At 36.9% G+C, this 21591-nt stretch overlaps 1 long non-coding RNA gene across 1 annotated transcript; it reads left to right on the top strand.

Annotated features, from left to right (window-relative positions):
• The first annotated feature begins 76 nt into the window (after window positions 1-76).
• On the top strand, window positions 77-642 carry LOC126370350 (uncharacterized). The gene is made up of 2 exons (XR_007566866.1): window positions 77-213; window positions 303-642. It is a non-coding gene; the product is annotated as an uncharacterized LOC126370350 (long non-coding RNA).
• Window positions 643-21591: the final 20949 nt, after the last annotated feature.

Raw genomic sequence — 21591 nt, 5'->3', positions numbered from 1 at the left:
TGACACGTTCTTCGCCGCTGCTTGGTTGGTACACGTTATACGACGTAAAATAAAAAGGCAAAATACACCCAAATATGGCCGCAAAAAATGGTTGCGAAATTTTTGCAATTCTGCAATATTGATTACGGGTCGAAAATATAGACACCGTATGATGCATAAAATGATGAAATACACGTTGAAAATTCTTCAAACTGTAGATATGAGGATAACTTGGTGAGTAATATGCCGTCGCGCTAACACGCCGGTAATTTGCGACGGTTTCAACAACAGCAATTTTCACAATAAATTTTAATCCCCTTCAGGAACTCGCCACAGGGAAGGTCTTCTCCACACCGGTCGGTACTTTTGTGCCCAAATGCAGCCTCCCACTCGCAGATTCTTCTTAATGACGCAAATATGGTCTCAAAGTACGAGGGGATCGTATATAGACGCAGCTTACTATCTGTGCAGACTCACGTATATTCCGCCGGTAATTTAGTGGATAAAAAGGACTTATATTCCACTCGAAGGACTAATTCATTTGCTCGAAGGACCAATTCTTTTGTTTAGCACAAAGATAAGTTTGATAATGAACTTCACTGATTTTAATTAATTAATTTTGTGGAAGTAAAATAAAACCACCATTATAGTTACATGGTTAAACAGGAAGTCGTTTTATTTCTTTTTTTTATCCCTACCACAGATTATATCATATTTGGAATTCGGATACATGTTCGGGTTGAACAATGGGCATTGGACTTAAACATTGCTGTCAAGGAGTGACCTCGCCAGCTATGCCGACATGGGACATGGGACACTAGCGACATAGGCATGGGACTTAAACATAGCTGGCGAGGAGGCCAATTGGGACAAGGAGGCGAGCCAATTGCTTTTAACCGCGCACAAATCCTGGAAACCACGTGATATCAATTATCTATAATCCAAACGAATTTAAAACTCACATGTCAAATTCAGTGGCTTATATACTTTATGGCCCGAGCCGGGATTTGCACTTGTCCTACAACCCGAGTTCCAATGACTAAACATATCTTTCACCTTAAGGTTGCCTGTAAGAAATTTCTAATGAAACCGCCTGTTGCATTTCTTCTGTCCATCTGTAACTGTCCTGATATGATGTGTTGTGTGCGATATAATATTATTGAATTGACGCTTATTAGAAATTCTTATTACGATTTAAGTACTACTTATTTTACGGGTTCTAAAAAGGCCGCGTATTGGAGCAATTAATCTATAAAAACAACAATGCTATTCAACATTAAAGTTTTTCTTTTTTGAAAATTTCACTTGATATTAACTCAGAATAATGAGCTGAATCATCCCCCTTAGTTTTCGTTACGATGTCACTAACACCAGTACATTTATGAGTTTTTTACCGTATTTCACCAAATAAAGGTCTACTCACTAATGATTTCTCTTTGTTAATATCTGCAGCTGTTCTTCTAATGGTACATTATCTGTCTTCGAGGAACTAATAGGAAAAGCCCCATCACTTCTGAAAGTACGTGACTTGGATTGCCAATAAGAAAAATCTTTGAAAACGCCTTTCTTTAACGGAATCTCAAGTTTGCAGGGAAGCTTTTAAGTTGAAATGTAGGTTAGGTTGGAATGGCACAGTGGCTGAATGTGGCCTTCGAATTTTTAAGTATCCAAATTTGTAACCTCATTCCAGTCTCCCCATTGAAGATCATTTAGGAGGATACACTACACACACATATGCACTATATACACACACACTATACACTATATTATATATATATATATACTGCTCTGCCTATTTATTTATTTATTTAAATAGGTATCAACGAATACAGTAGTTGAATTTTATAACTTTACAATATGTGTACTGTAGTTGGTATACCTATTTAAATAAATAAATAAATAGGCAGAGATGTGTAGTACACCAACTCCTCGCCAGCTATGTTTAAATCTAATGTATTATGGGACGAGCATATTATCAAAATTGATATCCAAATTTGAATTTAGTTCTGAATTCAAATTAGATAGTCCATATTTATCAAAATGACCCTTATTGCTACAGGCGCCAACGCCATTCGCAATTTTCCATACATATTTTTTTCACATACATACATAAGATCCAAGACCATCGCAAGATGAACAAAGTTCTTACCCACACCTCACCGAGCTTTCTTTTTTTTATCAATTACACTTCATAATTTACATATACATCTGTGTACAAACATCTAAAAACGGCGTAAGCGCCGTTGCGATATGGACCCTTTTGATTTAGCTTGTCACACAATACACATGTGTATCACAAGCAATAAGCAAATTAAACTATAACAATATGGGGATAAGGGCCCTATTTCACTAGGACACTATGGTGGTGAAATCACGGTAACGCAACCAAAAAATGTATGTAGTTGCATGATTTCTACTTCACCTGCATATGTACAATTTGTTTTTGCCACGTCTATGGTGGCGCCACCATGGTGTCCTAGAAAGAAGTGGTAAAGAAAAAGCAGAATGCATTCTCTTCTTCTTATCCTTTTATCCCGTTAGGATGTATGGCTCGAATTACGGATTTCCACTCCTCGCAGACTTTTGCGGCCTCAGTAGCTTGCTCCCAAAATCATCACTCAGAAGCTTATTATTTTCAGTACGGTGCTAAAGTTGAAAGATTATATATATAGGTGACGAGCTGGTAACCAGTCACCATACGATTAATCATACCATACCAACACCAAGTGTGTAAGTCTCTCTGTCCACCCCTATAGGTATAATGAGCACGAGTTGAGTTTGTCTGACTTTAAAAAAGCTAATTTTTCTATCTCGCAATCTTCCATAATCCCGCAGATCCTCTAGTACTCCTCCTAAACAGAGTAACTTAATAAACGTGTCAGAAAATTTTCGAGAGAGAATTATCAGCGGAGTCAATTAGCAAAATAAAACATAATTCATTTCAATAATTCACACGAGAAACTTTGCCCTTTTCGGTGTCCTTCACAGGGATATATCCGTCTCCCTCTAATGGAGACATTGAGGTAATATTGCTGTCTCGCTCTACCACGTTGCTGAATTGCCCAACTTCGAATGTTATCTCTTTTCTCATCGTCAGTGCAATAGCACGGTAGTGTGCTCTACTTTAAAAAAGTATTACTTTGAATAGTTGGAATTGTAACGGATGCTTCGTGTTTTAAAACGATTAATTTACTATTATAAATGCTATTAATATTAATTATACTTTTTTAGAAACCTTGGTTCATTGTTCTATCCCCATAAACTTAAGTATATGACTGTTTAATTTTATTTATTTACCTAAAAATATACAAAATATTCTATTCCTTAACTATTAACTAATTTAAAATAAATCAAACTATTAAGGGTATTTGTTTTATTTGTTCTTTCATTCACAACCAAGATTAAATTATTCAATAACACTTCCAGCCATAAATAACGAAGACTATGCATTGACAAGTTCTTAAACGGAAAAAGAAAATTCTGTTATCAAAGAAGAGTAACATTCCACTCCGCGCAGCCTCACTTCGATTGGCTACGGATCTCCCCTCGTAGCTCGTAGCAACGTGAGCTATCGTACGGGAGAGCCGCTACGGAGCGGACGCCTACGCCGTAACGCGTACTCGTGCTTGCTACGATTCGGACCCCGCCTGCTAAAAATATTTAGCTAAAAACCGACTTTCTGTCTCTAAAAATCGACTCGAACAATTTAGTGTATTTGACTGAATAGTGTCATTGCTCGCAGTAAGGATGTTTTGACGTTTCAATTTTGGTGTTTGTTTAGTGATAAGTGCGGACATTGACTGCTTGCACGTGGATTGATAAAGGTATGTCTTTGGCATGTTATTTTCTGTATAATATAAAATTGGTTTTCATAAGGAAAGTGCTTTGTATAAGCTATTTGGTAGTGTGGGATAACATTCACTAAATAATAAGCTTATTTGTAGGGGCTTACCTATAATATAATATTTACTTACTATACTACTTATCATTTAAATACTGTGTTTTCATTAAACTAAAATATTTTTATAGCATTGGATAAGCTTTGAATATCTTCCTGTCTCATAATTAGCTGATGTAAGACACTGATTCCCAAGATACAGGCTTAGTTTGGGACTCAGGGTTTAACAATTGATTTGTGCAATCATGTGTAAACCCAAATTGTAAACCTAAATTGTACAAATCAATTTTATAAATAAATCAATTTATTTATTTATTTATCTAATGTTTTTGTTTCATTGCGAGATCATAAGTCGTGTTATTTTATGTGTTTTTAATGGAAATATAATAAATTATTACAATAATATACTATAGCTTGTCCAGTATTTTAACGTCATCATGCTTACACTTAGAAAATAATCTTAGAATAATATTAAGCTTTACGTTCTAGAGTACAAGGAATATTTAAAAAAAAAACAGGTAATTTAAACAACATACATAACAGCCATTAATAAATACAGTTCTTAAATTACATTTATTATATTTATATTACAAAATAAACAATTCATTAAATTTCAATTTGCGAACATTTCATATCCTTCATTCAATAAACTTCATTGAACAACGAATTAGAAACGAAATTCAATTTATAGAACTCTTTGAATATAGAGATTTTAATTTCATTCTATAAATTATAAATAGGAATTTAATTTATTTTCAATAAATTAATAAAAGCAGTTCTCTTGAAAGCAGATTCTATTTCAAATCTACTACAATATTAAGTACTTTTAACCTATGTATAGTTATGACTCAAATGGTTATATCGTTAATCTTTTAGGGAAGTAACTTCCCTCCGTGATCTAGTGGTCCGAACGTTTGTCTCTCGTTCTGAAGATCCCGGGTTCGATTCCGGTTGGGGACATATTACTAAAATCACTTTGTGATATCTAGTTCGGTTGAGACATTGCAGGCTGATCGTCCGACTGTCTGAAACTAAGATAATCCGTTCTTCGAAGGGTTCGTTGATCAGTATTGAAGTACGGAATAATGTGTTTTATACAATATATAGTAGGGGCGATAGACTACGTGACAACCTAGTCAAATGAGATACTTTTTACAAAACATCAAAACGAAAGTTTTCTGTGGAGTTTGTGGGGAGTTACGTACTGCCTTGTGACGTCATCAATACGCCCAAACATCGTACACATTGTGGCTTAATTCAAAAATTAAAATCAAAAATAAGTCGAAAGGTAAAATTATATTAATTTTAGACCTTCGTAGAATGGCTTCTATTTCTAGATTAGCATTTTATAATTTATCTTTGACCCAGTCAAAACCCTTTTTAAAACATTACATTTGACATCATTGATGTATAATATATTTATGTTACTATAGTAACTCTTTGACATCACCAGACTCCTAGTAAACGAGAGTCAATATGGAAAATTAAACCTTATAACTACGCTTCGTTCCTACTTAACTAAGAGGTTAAGGAAACGTCAAAATGTGTTATGTTGAATTGGCCATACTATAACATAATATATTAAAACCGGTTGTAAGACCAAACAAAAGAAATACGAGAGAAAGGAGGTCGTATCTTCAAGGAAAGGAAATTGTTTTTGCAACTGTAGACATTTCTTATTTTATGCCAGTCTTATACTTTTCCTTATTCTGAGCATTCGTTTTGCGTCACTTTTTTCTACTTTAAATGTAGAATTACTTGTGTACAACATCTTGTCGTCAGAAAAAATATGACGACGGTACGGTACTATCACATTGGTAGTTTGTTCATGTTGCAATGGGTGTACCTCTGCCTACCCCTCTGACTACCGGTTGAGTCAGATAATATAGAGTAGTAAGATTGAATGTCCTTTTTAAAATCCAAACACCATTGTTCAATTATTGCTAGAGGTTAACTATGTATACACATACAGGGTGTAAGTGACATCGTCACGAAAACTTTGAGATATGATTCAGACCATGATTCTTAGTTGATATTAAACGGAATTTTCCGACAGAAGAGTCATGGTCTGAATCATCCCCCTCAGTATTTGTTACGATGTCACTAACACACTATCTACTAGTATGGCTACTTGTATGTACTTGTGCAGGGTGTAACAAATACTGATTTAATATCAAGTGGAATTTTCTATCGCAAAAGTATAGAATTGAAAATATTAAAAAAAAACCACACAAATATTACATAAATGTTGCGACGAAAAATTTCACTTGATATTAACTCAGAATCATGGTCTGCGTTTGAAATGTGGTGTTGGCGAAGGATGGAGGGTATAAGCTGGACTAAAATGGTGTCAAATGAAAAAGTGATGGAAAGAGTTGAAGAAAAGAGAACCATAATGAAGACTATAGAGAACCGGAGAGGAAATATGATTGGCCACCTGATACGACACGATTCATTTATAACAAACATCATAGAAGGAAAAATGGGAGGGAAGAGAGGAAGGGGTAGACCTAGGAGAACATTTATGAAACAAATAAAAGAGAAGGTGCAGGTCGTGTCGTATCGGGAGGTGAAGGTTTTGGCGGGAAGAAGAGAATGGCAACCACCGACAAGAGCGCAGTTCTTAAATTAAGAGAGAGACGTGGTCTGAATCATCTCCCTCAGTATTCCTTACGATGTCACTAACACCCTGTGTATAGCACGCTTAATTCCCGTTGGGGTAGGCAGATACCACTGAATTCCACTTACTGCTATCCTGACACACCACTGTCGCTTCTTCCATTATTATTAAAGACAAATTAATTATTTATATAACATAATCTCACGACTATATCCCAATTGGGGTACTAAGAGGAATCGCGCTGGCTGCTTAAGAGAAAAAGGCGGTTATGGAAAAATAACCTAGTTAGACACTAGTATCAAAGGGCCTGTATTGAGCTGGTTTGCCTTCACCGGTTGGAAAGCCTGTCTGGCTTTGACAGTCGCTTCTGTAAAAAACGGACCTGTCTGTTTTTTCTAAAGACGCCTACGAGCTTTCCACTGTAAGGCGGCGGTCCATCCTAATACTAATACTTTTGCCCGCGACTTCGTCCGCGTGGCGTGTTATAAAAGAGAGATCTTTGTGTGTGTGGGAGGGCATATAAAATTTCAAGCATCTAACTTATGCAGTTTAGAATTTTTCATACATTTTTTTCCGCTAACTCCCATTTTTCAAAATACAGCCATAACTAAACTTTATATTTACTAAGGATTTATTCATACAAATGTTTTTTTCCCGCTAACTGTCGCTTCCGTGGGAATTTTACAATATCCTGTTGCAACTAAGCTTTAAGTTAAGTTAAGGTACCTGCATGCCAAATTTCACGCGTCTAACTTAAGCGGTTTAGATTTTTCATACAAAAGGATTTTCCCGCTAATTCCCGTTCCCGTGCGAATTCCGGAAATTCCTTTCTTAGTGCACCTCTACGGTACCTAAGCTACGTCCTTTCCTAATTTCAAGTGCCTACGTTTAGCCGTTTAGGCTGTGCGTTGATATGTCAGTCAGTCAGTTTCTCCTTTTATAATATTTAGATTATAAATGGGAAAGTGTGTGTCTGTCTGGTTGTTTGTCCATGTTTTGCGGCAAAACGGAGCGACGAATTGACATGATTTTTAAAGTGGAGATAGTTGAAGGGATGGAGAGTGACATAGGCCACTTTTATGTCTTTCTAACCCCCCACGTCCCTAAAATGAGGGCTGGAACTTTGTATGCAGCATTCCGCGATTTTCAAGATAGTAAGCTAAAAGTTGATATATTATTTTTTGCCCACAACCCAACCCTTTCAAAGAGGGGGTGAAATTTTATATGGAATTTTTCGTGGTTTTCAAGGTAGGAAACTAAAAATTGGTACATTAAGAATGAACGAAAGAATTTAATTTAATTTTATTTGTAAATTTTATTAAATTTATTTACCCCGAATTTAAGGCGAGAGAAGCCGCGGGAAAAATTATGTTATATATTAATCTGTCATAACAGGGAAAATAGCTAAGAAGCAATATTTTGTTAGCGAAAATTTTTATGACAGTATTATTTTTGGTTTGTATCAAAATAAGCGAAGGTAAAATGTAAAAAGCCGCTATGAAATACCCAATGTGTTTTTCATTTTCCTATTTTCCACTACACAAAGCCACCTTAAGTTTACTGTGTTCATCTGTTCGCGCTTTGTATAATCAAGTGCTCCTTCCATTTCTTTGAAAAAGCCTTCAATGGCGCCCGTTTAAAAATTTAACGCTATAAAATATTCCGGTTCATAGTTGGCAGTTTACAAGGCTCTGGTCGCTGTAGAGTTTTCAAGTTTTATCTGGAACGTAAATATTAAATGACAATCTGGAATTTTCAACAGCATAGCATCACGCTTGTATCCCCGAAGAGGTAGGTAGAGGTGTATAGTATACACACCTACTCATCACCATCATCTCTCTAACATTATCCCGTTTTTCACAAGGTCCACTTACCTAACCTGAAGATTTGACAGGTCCAGTTTTTTACAGAAGCGACTGCCTGTCTGACCTTCCAACCCGCGAATGGAAAACCAGCCCAATACAGGTTAGGACACATACCTCCGAAAATACATTTTTCGGAATGTGGGTTTCCTCACGATGTTATCCTTCACCGCAGAGCACGTGATAATCATTTATGATCCAAACAAGAATTTGAAGCCCTCTCGCACAGGCTCAAGATCTGGAGGTCCGGGTTCGATTCCCGATGGGGACATTGTCGAAATCACTTTGTGAGACTGTCCTTTGTTTGGTAAGGACTTTTCAGGCTTGAATCACCTGATTGTCCGAAAAAGTAAGATGATTCCGTGCTTCGGAAGGCACGTTAAGCCGTTGGTCCCGGCTATTAGCCGTAAAAACACCTCCACCAACCCGCAGTAGAGCAGCGTGGTGGAGTATGCTCCATACCCCCTCCGGTTGATTGAGGGGAGGCCTGTGCCCAGCAGTGGGACTTATATAGGCAGTTTATGTTATGTTAGCTAGTTTCAGTGACAGCCCCAATTTGTTTTAGAATAATAAAAGAACCGTGACAACAACAGGCCATAGCCCTGCGAACGCCATATAAATCGAAAAAGTAAAAAATCAAAAGCAACCATGAATATAAACTTCATACTGAAGTACAAAAATGGATTTTGGGTTGCTACCGTTTTTTTAGGGATTATGGTATAAGCGAAAAAGGGATGGATTTGATGCGGTATTTTAAAAGAAAAGTAATTGTGTTTCACTAATACCTGGGTACTGACGGCCTCTGTGGTCCAGTCGTTGAGCGTTGGACTCACGATCCAGAGGTCCCGGGGTTGAATCCCGCTGGGTACATATCACAAAACAATTTTGTGATCCCTAGTTTGGTTAGGACATTACAGGCTGATCACTTGATTGTCCAAAAGTAAGATAATCCGTGCTTCGGTAGGCACGTTATAATTCGTTGGTCCCGGTTACTATTTACGATGTAAGAGAGTAAACGATACATGAGCCATGTCAGGGGCCACTGGCAGCTCAATCATAACCCTGATACCAGGGTTGATGAGGCTGGTATTCCACTTCAAAACCTACACGATGAGAAGAAGACCTAGGTACTTTTTGTACCCAACAAAGTGTGCTAAAATGTTTAAAATCTCAGTTATTAAGCTCGTTGAATTTCGATTAACTCAGAACTTAAACATTTTAGCATACCTACTCTTGGGTACTTAAAGCACTTTTTACCTTGGTACTTCACTAATACCTCAGAAGTTTTAGTAGTCAACTAAGTGTACAGTCATGAGCATAATATAATGTACCCACTTTAGGACTCTGTCGCACTAACATATTTGACATTTGGTGAGACTTACAGTTCAATTTGTCAAAAAAGTTAATGTGACATGGTCATCATTATCTGCTGGGGCACGGGCCTTCCCTATGGATGGATAGGGAGATCGGGCCTTAAACCATCACGCGGGCCCAGTGCGGATTGATGGTTATTAACGACTGCTAATGCAGCCGGGACCAACGGCTTAACGTGCCTTCCGAAGCACGGAGGAGCTAGAGATGAAAACTTTTTTTTTTGTGGTCACCCATCATATGACCGGCCTTTGCGAAAGTTGCTTAACTTTAACAATCGCAGACCGAGCGCGTTTACCGCTGCGCCACCGAGCTCCTCATGGTACCAAAGTGTACACATATACATATTAATGTTCGTGACCGTACTAAAATGCTTAAATTCTGAGTTGCTTGAAATAAAGAAGCCTAAGGCGAAAACACACGATAAAAACGATTAAAACCCGTGAGTAGTTTCAAAGTTAATTACGACTCACGAAATTTGTCTCCTTAACAAAAGTTAGAATGGTATACTTTTCTTTACAAACCACAAAAAAAAAACTGCAATTTATCAAGGCAAGGACTTTCCAAACAATTTTATTAAAAATAATTTAATATTCACGCATTTTTCCTCGTGTCTTATCGAAATGGATAGAAATAATAATGGCAATTTCAAATTCATTGTTATTTCCTTCCATATAAAATAAGATAAGTCTCTATCATAATATTCAATAACAAAAAAAAACAAGATTAAAATTTGAGTTCATTATAATACCCTCCCAAATTGATTTAGGGGAGTTCTGTGCCCAGCAGTGGGAGATATATGTCTTGTAATATATGTCTTGTAGTAGATAATTATGTCTTGTATAATTTATAATTATTGAAGCCATGGTGGCCCAGTTTTTAGAACGCTTGCCTCTCACTTTGAGGTGGCAGGTTCGAATCCAGCACAGGCCCAAACCAATGATTGTCGAATACGTTTTCGAATTCATGATTGGATCATAAATGAGTATCACGTGTTCTGCGATGAAGGAAAACAACGTGAGGAAACTCACATTCCCGAGAACTGTATTTTCGGAGGTATGAGACCTAACCTGTAAAGGGCTGGTTTTCCTTTCACCGGTCGGAAGGTCAGACAGGCAGTCGCTTCTGTAAAGAAAACCGGGCCTGCCAAATCATCAGGTTAGGTAAGCGGACTCTGTGAAAAACGGGATAATGCTAAGGAGATGATTTATAATTATTACTGGATCATAATATAAGATGTTTAATTTGAAACTGTTTATTTCTTACAAATAAAACATACATGAACAGGGTTTTAAGTTTCCCTCAGATGGCATTTACTACTTCGCTGGAGAAGAAAATGCCGTGTCCAAGGCGTCGCGCGTCGTAATAAAAAATCTTCTGATTCATTTATACTGTCTTGTACGTGATCTGAACAGCATTAGAACAAAACGCTTGTGGCAAACAAAAAACCCACAAAATGGCACTCAAAGGGAACAATAGCACTTAATTAATTTTCTTTTAGGATAACATAAAGGAAAAGAAAGGGACGAGCAAACAGGAGAAAAGCGGATTTCAAATGCTGTTGAACAGTATGTAGTTGGACAAAGGATTGTGAGTCTTGTGAGAACGAGAGATGGCAAGTTGGTTGGCAAAAAGTAATGTGAAGTGCCTAGTGGTGGATGGCGGCTGATCACGTATGTTTCGCTAAATCGTTGAATGCCAGTGGGTTTAATTGTGTTATAGTTCTTTGTACGCTTTTGAAAGAATCTTCCCTTTGTTCTTTAGTTTACAGGTAATTGCTGCTAATTCATAGAGGTTTTATCGTTTGTCGTGTTGGGGTGTACAAAATACATTTTGTAAACAGATTAAATCAAAAGATTGATTGATTGGTGAAATCGCAGCGAAAACGCATAAAACTTTATAGGATCTTAAACTTTTTTGATGTCGTTTAATCAAAGCAGGATCAAATCTTTTTCATCGTAAAAGCTTCCATCGTAGCAGTTTGTAGAAACAAATCAAAGTTTTGAATCCTTGTAGTCTGACAAATAGCTCGAAGTTGGCAATACTAGAAGTTTGTGGAGAACTCTTTGACTTGGGTCTGATGAAAAGAAAAGGGCGTTTTCCTTTTTAAATTTAATTTAATATAAGTAGGTAAGTATCGAATATAACTTAATATTTCATTCATCATCTCCCTAGCATTAAATCCCGTTTTTCACAGAGCCGCTTACCTAATCTGAAGATTTGACAGGTCCTGTTTTTTCAAAAGCGACTGCCTGTTTGACCTTCAAAACTCGCGAAGGGAAACCAGACCAATACAGGTTAGGTCACATACCTCCGAAAATGCATTTCTCGGGAATATGGGATTCCTCACGATGTTTTACTTCACCGCTGAGCACGTGATAATCATTTATGATCCAAACATGAATTCAAAAACAAATTCGACAATCATTGGTTTAGGTCTTAATTGGTTGGATTCAAACCTGCGACCTCAAAGTGAGAGGCAAGCGTTCTACCAACCGGGCTACCACCATCGGCTCTAATAATATTTCATTATTAGGAAAAAAACTACAATTTACAGATAATCAAAAACGTACTAACTTACATCCATCTAATTTAGATACTTAAGAGCTCTGTGTCTGATCTGGTCCAAACAAACCCATTACGCGGCACTGTACAGCCACTGATAGGAGACCAGGTAAGACCCAGACCTAGGGTCACCCCCACTGATTCTGAGGCTCCGGCCAATCTCCCTAATCGAATATGATTATTTTGAGTGGCGTGTTTCGCATGGAGAATTCAAACATAACGGCGATAAATTTATAAAAGCGTTCTCGAAGAATTGGTCTCATGTACATAAGATTACATAACGGCTGTATCCCCATAGGGGTAGGCAGAGTTTGTATAGTATATTCACCCACTCTTTAACATGGATATGGATTCACATATTTTTGATTGATACCTAGAATGAAGCAAACACTCTGAGGACACTATCTCACTAAGAAACCACGGTTGCCACCAGCGAGAAATTATTCGGGATTCGGTAGTCGGCAGCAAATTGGTTGCGAAACCAGGTGAGATATATCCTTTACATAACTGTACACATTTTGTATCCGACGTGGTCATTAAAGAAATAAATTTATGAGACTGTTGTTTGTTTCGTAAGTACATTGCAGTCTGTCAATTACCTGATTGTCCGAAAAAGTAAAATGATTCCCTGCTTTAGAGGGCTTTAGAGATGTTAAGCCGTTCGTCCCAGGCTACTAGTCCAAACACTTCCACAAACCTTCACTGGAACTGCAAGGTGGAGTGGGCTCCATACCTCCAGTTGATTGAGAGGAGGTATGTATTGTGCTCAGTTGGGACGTATATAAAGGCTGTTCGTATGCTGCTGTTCTAAAGTAATATTAGTACTCAATATTCTAGATATATGGCGCCTGCGGCGTTGGCTTAATGAGGAAACATAGATCGAAGGAATTCCGCATGAACAGGAGGAGGACCCGGTGGTGCATGGTTAACACGCTCGTCTTGGCTTGACGGAGCTGCGGGTTCAAGTCTCGTCCGAGTCAGAAATGTTTTCGATTTAAATTTTCTCTTTGTGAGTTTCCACTGCACGGGTAAGTGCTATAAAATCTAAAATCATAGGCTGTTCATGTTTATACATTTTGTTAGCAGCCAAACTTGTGGCACGACCATGGTGTTTTAGTGGGAGCGGGCCTTAATAGAGATCCCATAGAAGCCATGTCTTCTGTAAATCTTAAACTCTTTATCTTGATACGATTGTATAGGTTAAGAGCTCGTTTACCTAAACGTATGTGGCGATTTACGAAATGGGTCCCTTTAAATCCGCACTCAAATGTCGTTTATACCAATTATGTTCATTATCATTACAAAAGAGCTTCAGTGAATACTTGAGTGTTTATCGTTATTGATTTTAGTAAAGTATCTTAATTTCAAGACAACGTCAGGGTTCAATAATAATTATAATCAAACGAAGTCTTCTTCTATCGTGTGGGTTGTGAGGTGGATGACCAACCTCATCAACCCTGGTGTCAGGGTTATTATTGAGCCGCCAAAGGCCCCTGACGTGACTCAAGTAACGACTACGTACTTACATCAGTAAGTAGTAACCAGGACCAACGGGTTTACGTGCCTTCCGAAACACGGATCATCTTACTTCTTGACAATCAGGTGATCAGCCTGCAATGCCCTAACCAAACTAGGGATCACAAAGTGATTTGTCCCCACCGGGATTCGAACCCGGGACCGAGGCCGAGCCCGTTATCAAACGAAGTAAAATTTCAATAAGGAAGCTTGTTTCTTTTTGCGCGTGACTTCATCATCAGCCGTATGACGCCCACTGCTGGGCATAGGCCTCCCCCAAGGATCTCCACGACGATCGGTCCTGCGCTGCCCGCATCCAGCGTCTTCCCGCGACCTTCACCAGATCGTCGGTCCACCTTGTAGCGGGCCTACCCACTGAGCGTCATCCGACACGTGGTCGCCACTCCAGAACCTTTCCGCCCCATCGGCCATCGGTTCTCCTCGCTATGTGTCCTGCCCACTGCCACTTCGGCTTTGCAATTCTCCGAGCTATGTCGGTGACTTTAGTTCTCCTGCGGATCTCCTCATTTCTGATTCGATCGAGCAGGGAAATACCGAGCATAGCTCTCTCCATTGCCCGCTGAGCGACTTATGAAGTTGAAATTATAATTAAATTATTAAAACTTGTTTCTCATTTTTTGCCGTGACTTCAAAAGATTTAGTCTTGCTTCAAAAGATGTTGAATGTCAATAAGTACTTCAACGGCGTGGTTCAGTGTCGTTGATTGATAAATTACAACTGTATAGTTTCTGAAATCAACTTCAGACGTTCAATATGGTTTTGCGAAAAAGAAAACAATTGAATAATGGCACCCCGACACCGTTCCATTTCAAGTGTAGTTCGTGCTTCCTTTGAGTTGTTCTAAAAACGAGAGTTTCCGAGAGTTACTTACTTTCTTTTGAAGTAGGTAAGAGTAAGTATTTTTATTTGAAGTATTTTAGAGCGCGAGTTCAAGTTGAAGAAGTTTCTTTTCATTTTCAAACTTTTTATACTTTGTTACTTAGTAAGTTTTTTGCCGTCACATTCTGTTTTGCACGGTTAATGGCAATAGGCTCGACCCCTATTATATGGGGCCTAAACATAGTTGTATTCTGTGTGTAAAGCCTTCAACTCTCTTCGGGTCTGCGGAGGCCTATGCCCAGTATGTTAGACGGTTACTAAACAAGTCTTAAAAATGTTACATCTTAGCATCGCGCCTGTATCCCCGAAGGGGTAGGCAGACACTCATTCCTCGCCATGTTTAAGCTACCTACTGTTATGGAATTTCACAGATGGGAGCTGCTTAGATAATAGAATTAATTATAGACAGAAATTGAGAAAATCGAGCAAAACGCTCTGTAACATCTAACAACGGTGATGAACAAAAGAATTTCAATACAAAGCATAGCGCGAGGCTCTTAATTGACTACGAGGACGGTAAACGAAATTATTCAGCTAAATTAGTCCAGGGAGACTAATAAGATCTTTCTTTAATAAGCTTTAGTAGGAAGCCTATCTATACAGGGTGTTAGTGACATCGTAAAGAAAACTTTGAGGGATGATTCAGAGCTGATATCAATTGAAATTTTCCGCCGCAAAAGTATGGAAACGAAAATAATTTCAAAAAACACTAAATGCAATAAACAAGCGTAAATCCTACTCCAATAAGTCTCAGACGGTGACGTCATGGGGTAGGATGTAATATCAGTTAATGTATAGTAAATTCCATGTATGTTTCCAAGGCGGGACGCCTTCTTCTATCGTATGGGTTGTGGATTACCAATCTCATCAACCCTGGTCCCAGGGTTACTATTGAGCCACCAAAGGAAATGACTCATTTAACGACTACGTACGTACATCAGTAAGTAGTAACCGCGACCAACGGCTTAACGTGCCTTCCGAAGCAGGGATCGTATTACTTTCGGACAATCAGGTGATCACCCTGTAATGTCTTAACCAAGCTAGGGATCACAAAGTGATTAGAAGACCGGGATTCGAACCCGGTACCTCCGGATCGTGAGCCCAACGCTCCACCACTGGATCACGGAGGCCTTTAATCAAATCAAATCAAATCAAATATACTTTATTGCACAGAACTAGAATTTCAACAATCAGACATAACACATGAATACAGTACAATTTGGGCGGCCTTATTGCTCTAGAGCAATTTCTTCCAGGCAACCAACAAAAGGAAACAAACATTTACAACTTGGATGCGGGATGGTGCAACAAAAAATAAATAAATAAATACCTAAAAGTAAAACTAAAGTTAATATAATAAATACTCTATACTATACGTACATATATTAATAAATACTCAATTTAATATAATCCATATATACTAAAAATTTAAGAGGCGGGCCGTCTGTTTGCAATCCTAATATCGCAGATCTATGGGATATCAAGGAGATAACATTAACGTCTTTGCAACTGTCCGTCAAACCATATCGATATCGTCGCGACAAAATGCGCAATATGAGCGACATTGACACACCGTATGACTGTCGTGAGAACATCTTTGCGATCATCCATATACCTATTTTCTACTGACGCTTGCGATGCTATGCGATATCGCAGCGGTATCCGACCCTAATGCGATGCGATATCCAATAGCGTCGTGAGGATGCAGTCTAACAATAAACTTTCGCAGCGTGTCGTGTTTAAGCAACTTTGTATAAATATTTGGCATTCAAAAAGCACCTTATTCAACTCTGTATTTGATAAAGTTTGTTTCGTATTGCCAAGTGTTAGGATTCAGTGTAGCGTGACTTCGGTGCAGCACAGGATTTGACAATGTTAGCTTTGGCCAAATATCAAACAAATTGTATTAACTTTTGTTAGACGTCTGGCACGGCGGATTGAATTTATTCTGCCAACAATGTTTTTCACTACCCAGTGGCTGAAAGCGTAGTAATCGGATTTGGGATATGTTCATCTCGCGTGTGTGCTTTTAAGGGTTTTTTTTTAGTAGGATGTGGCGTCATGTGATCTATCAAAGCTGTCAATGACTAGGTTTCAATTTTGATGGCTTCAAAGGACATGCGTAGCTGTCTGTTTTTGGCACATCTTACTTTAATTTATAACAACAAGTTTGTATCTCTGACGTAGGAAGACAGTCAACCCAGTATACTTATCAATCAACGCAAAATAATGACTAGTGAGAAAATTCCCTCTGAAATATTGTTCCGGATATTTTATGATACTGCTCAGTCAGTTTGTTCATATTATATTGAGTATCAGTTAGGTATGCACCTTAATGCACTTCTTCTAATTGTAAATCTACTAAAAAGTTGCTAAATAATTACAACAACCTTGAATCTATAATCAATTAATAATTAACAATGTATAACTATTGTTTCCTTAAAATTCTGTAAGTATCTACTTTACGTAGGCGCGGGTATTCCGTGTTGATAAAAAGTCTGCTAATAATGACAATGTAGGTAGGGTACCTTTCTATCTGTATAACTTGTCTAGGGTAACCTTTAAGTAGCTTAAGTTGGTTTGTTAAACACTTTTAATGTTCTATTTTGTACATAAGTGCGTACATACATAAACTCACGACTATAGAATTCCATTTGCTTTGATCCTGACACACTCTCTCTTTATTTTCTGTTTTGTAAATAAATAAATTAGAAGATTTAGAATAAAAAAGGACTTAAATAAAAAAAATATTTTCTTCCTCTTATACATTTCAATATCAGAAAAGATGTTTTGAAAGAGAAAAATCTTGATTGCCCTTTTGATTTTCTTTGCGGGAATATTTCTCGAATTCTTTTATGAAAGTGTCAAGAACATTTTTGTTATTTTTGCGTCTTGCTTGAGTTGCATTTGTATGTACGTATATGTTTATGTATATATCTATGTATATAACCATATTGTAAGTAAATATATATTTATAGAATATACATAATTTATTTAAAGGTTTGTAAGTTTAGGTTTATATTTTATTTTATATTAATTAATATTTCTATATAAATTGTACGCGTCTGTCTGTCTATATATAAAATTATACGAATATCTCTCTCGTCACGTAGGTCAGCTGGAAGAAATCTCTTTCTTTATTCAAGCTTATCTCAGCTTACCTGTACTGTCTGTTTTCTTTGTATGTCCCTTCTGTCTGTTTTATTGTGTACAAAAAAATAAATGTAAGTACATTCGAAAGAACGTGAGGCTTTTTTTGATGTTTAGTATTTTCTCTTTCTGATATATAAGGTTTCTGCCAATGATTGGGCTATACAAGCGAGTAATGTGTAAACTAAGCACAGATTTCTGTTAGACAGCTTGACTAGGGGTGATTTAGGCCTAAAAGCTTATTGTATGTAATTAAAATGAATTATTTACCACATTTAATGCTACATAAGATGATCGCGTAAGATGGTTATTTATGTTTCTTTTTATTGTTATGCTTAACTAGGTACATTTATAATGATCTGAGAACGAATCAAATTTCAAAATGCGTTCAGCTGCTTGCCTTTTCGGGCAAAACCCAACAGAAGGACTGTGTTTTTTCTATCATCCACCTTTATATAGACCACGGGCTGCGTAGCTGTAAACATACGATTCATCATATTATATCTGTCTTGGGTACATCATACTTTTATAGTACTTACTTACTTGATTTGGCTTCTGCGATACAAGCAGCTTGTTGATAAATCAACATGGAATGGCAACTTTATTTCCAAAGGAATATAATATAATTGTAATAGACATAAGCAAGGAAATTACAAAGCCTACAAGTTTTGTTGTCTCTAATCTTCTATTTAATTAATTTGTCTGAAAGAATTCATTTATTTTCCTCTACAAAAGGAGTCAAACAAAAACCAGCTCAATTACAGAAGAGAAATTCTAAAAAATACACGTTATTTCTGGTCCAGTGAGAATAATAAATCTTGTTTGTACTTCGAACCCGGACCTTCTTTGCACATGTTTTCGTGTTTTACCTTGCCCACCTGTCGCGGACTAATTGGATTCTTTACATGAAAATGTTGTCCCTTTACCTCCCCACAAAATCCAGTTACTCTTGACCTTCCTATCTTCCCCACTTTCAAAGCATTCCGTTGTAAAAGAGAGGAAGCTAATGGTCTTTGAGTGTCACGTTGTACTGGATATGAACTCGCTTGACCCTTCCGCTTGCCTTGATTAACGTCCTAGCCTCTGTACAAAAGGTGCCTTTTAACAGGAATTAATGTGATTTCATTTTTATGGCTAATGTGAAAAATTATGGTGAACGGCGGAAATGCTGCCAATTTACCTCGATTTACGATGCAAATGCAAAAAGGATGGGTTACTTTTATAAAGATTTAATTTATTATGTTAAGTATCAATTTGATAATGCTGGAACCATTTACCGAATACTGACAATTTATGTAAAATATATGGACAAAAGAGCTAGCGATGTGGACTTACAAGGAGTCAATATTATAAAAAACCTTGAAAGAAACCAAGTATCACAACAAAAAACCAAAGCAGAAATTAAATACTTACAAAACAACAATAAAGAACATTTGTATACAAATGTGAAGCTAATTACGAACAAAAAGAGGAAAACACACAAAGATGCCAGGCATCATTGTAATCTAGAAACAATGTGGACGACATTAATGTTTCAGTGGGATGTTCATCTCGTGTAAACAATAGATTTAAAATACAATGAAAACATCTGCTAAATTATTTATACTTTATAACAGACACCTTGAACTACTGCACAGAGTGCGCAAGCGTAGACAAAGACTTTCTGACCGACAACGCAGAACCTAAAAGTGTTTGATGAATCAAAGAAAGATATATTATTGGGATGATTCATTAAAATATGATCTTTTTAGATAAAAATATATAAGATACTTAGAAATAAAAAGCTCCCGACTATTCCTGGTTTCTAATTGTCAGAGGTACAACCGTGAAGAACTAAGTACCCTCATTTCACCGATCTTTATTTTGATAAAAACAGTTCTGACAATATATGATTAATGTTTCAGGACTTTTACTCGAAATGACATAAGTGTCAGATCCAAAACCTAAACAAAGTACGACGCGACACTGCAAAAAAATCTTAGCAAGGGTCATTCTCATTCGCTATTCCTAAAACGTCGGCGATTTCTTTCGTGCCGAATACTTTAGAAGAAACGTTCAGTCGAATCGTTTTTGCTATCATTAACAGTAGATTTTGTCTTGTGCTATCGAGCAAGAAAATTGTTTTTTTCTTCAACGTGACGGTTAGCTGCTGTTTGAATTTCTTTTTAGATGGAATTGTAATAAAAGTTTACTCGCTTTTGTACCACTTGCTTACATAAGTTTTTTTATGTCTGTGGGACGCGTCTCACGACAGCAGTTGATTTTGAAAATGTTTCCAGAAAAACGTTTCCGGGAAGAAATGTACTTAATGAAAAGTGTGATAATACAGATTTTAGATGAGTCCAAATAACGAGATCAATCACTGGAATTTAATTAAGAAGTCGCAAAATGTTGATAAAAGCAATATGTACAAAGCAAAAGCAAGCTTGAGCGAACAATTTTATTGAGTTTTGTTTATCAAGAAACAAAATTAAAACTAAACAACAGGTAAGTAGGTACCTAAAACAAGTGAACAATATCAGAAGCTACAAAAAATATTAATTTGTTAGAAGACCTACTGAATTAAAAAAATCATTAGATTTATCGAATACCGTTAGACGATCTCAGTGCAAAACGTATCAAATCCAGGTAATAGCATAAACATGTATAAAGTGACTTCGGAATCTTTGTTTCGTGTCTTCTTGTAAATCGTCAAATAACATCCCGTAACGTCCATATAGTCGTAATGGTTCCTTCATGCGTCTCATCCAAATACCCAATAATTCTTGAGTGCGTGAGGGACTCTTCAATATTTCGCTCGACTGTTTCTTTCCATTTATATTATTTTCGTTTGTCTTTAGCCACCGTTCTTGGCTCGATTCAAGCTTGACTTGGAGGTACGAAGAATCACGTGGGAGTTAGTTCATGTGTCGATTTTTATTTAGATGTAAGTATAAGAATAAATACGAATTTCTTTTCTTTTGTTTCATTTTTAGTTCATTATCACTATAATTGTAAGTTTATATATTCAGCTACAAGTTAGATAAAAACACAATAAGTACACAGTTCATTTTCCGTCATCTCCTTATCTTGTAAAGCAATCCCTATCACTCTTCATCTCAATTTACTTATGTATGCAGCTTTTGTTTTCACGTGACTTTTTGTAGATTTGCCATAATTATATAGTTACTGTTACAATGTTATCATGATAATGTCGTCCAACGCGCTTTATCAGTATTATACGACAATGCTTTTAAATCACATCTTTTAGCATTTAATTTCAGTAAACCATTATTTAATATGAGTACACGAAATTATTAAGACTCTCAATTTTTACATAGATAAGCTTTCTTACTCCACGACTCTTTCTTCGGCAAGTAATTTCCATTGGCCTCCAAAACCAATATTGCTGTTTTTGCAATTCAGGGCCTTACTGTGAACGGTTATGCGAGATTTTTCTAAGAAAAATAAAAAGCGTTGCTTACTTGTTCTTTGTTTGCCAGCAGAGTTTTCTTGTGAACTTTTTCTAGACTTGTTTGTTAATATAAAATCTTGGGAAATGTCGCGGAATGTTACGGTAAATATTTTAGCTAAGTCAACGTATTTAAAACGCTGTCTAGCAACTTAGAGTCTTACAAGCTTCTACATAAATATTTCTTGATTTCTCGAAAGTTGGTTTTTTGAACTAATAAATGTAGAATTGTTGATAAAACGAACTAAGTAACTAAGTTAATTATTTTTATCTACTATAG

The sequence above is a fragment of the Pectinophora gossypiella genome, chromosome 10, assembly GCF_024362695.1.
Source record: "Pectinophora gossypiella chromosome 10, ilPecGoss1.1, whole genome shotgun sequence".
Classification (NCBI taxonomy): Eukaryota; Metazoa; Arthropoda; class Insecta; order Lepidoptera; family Gelechiidae; genus Pectinophora; species Pectinophora gossypiella.
Note: the sequence above shows the minus strand (reverse complement) of the source record. Positions and strands in the feature narration are given on the sequence as shown.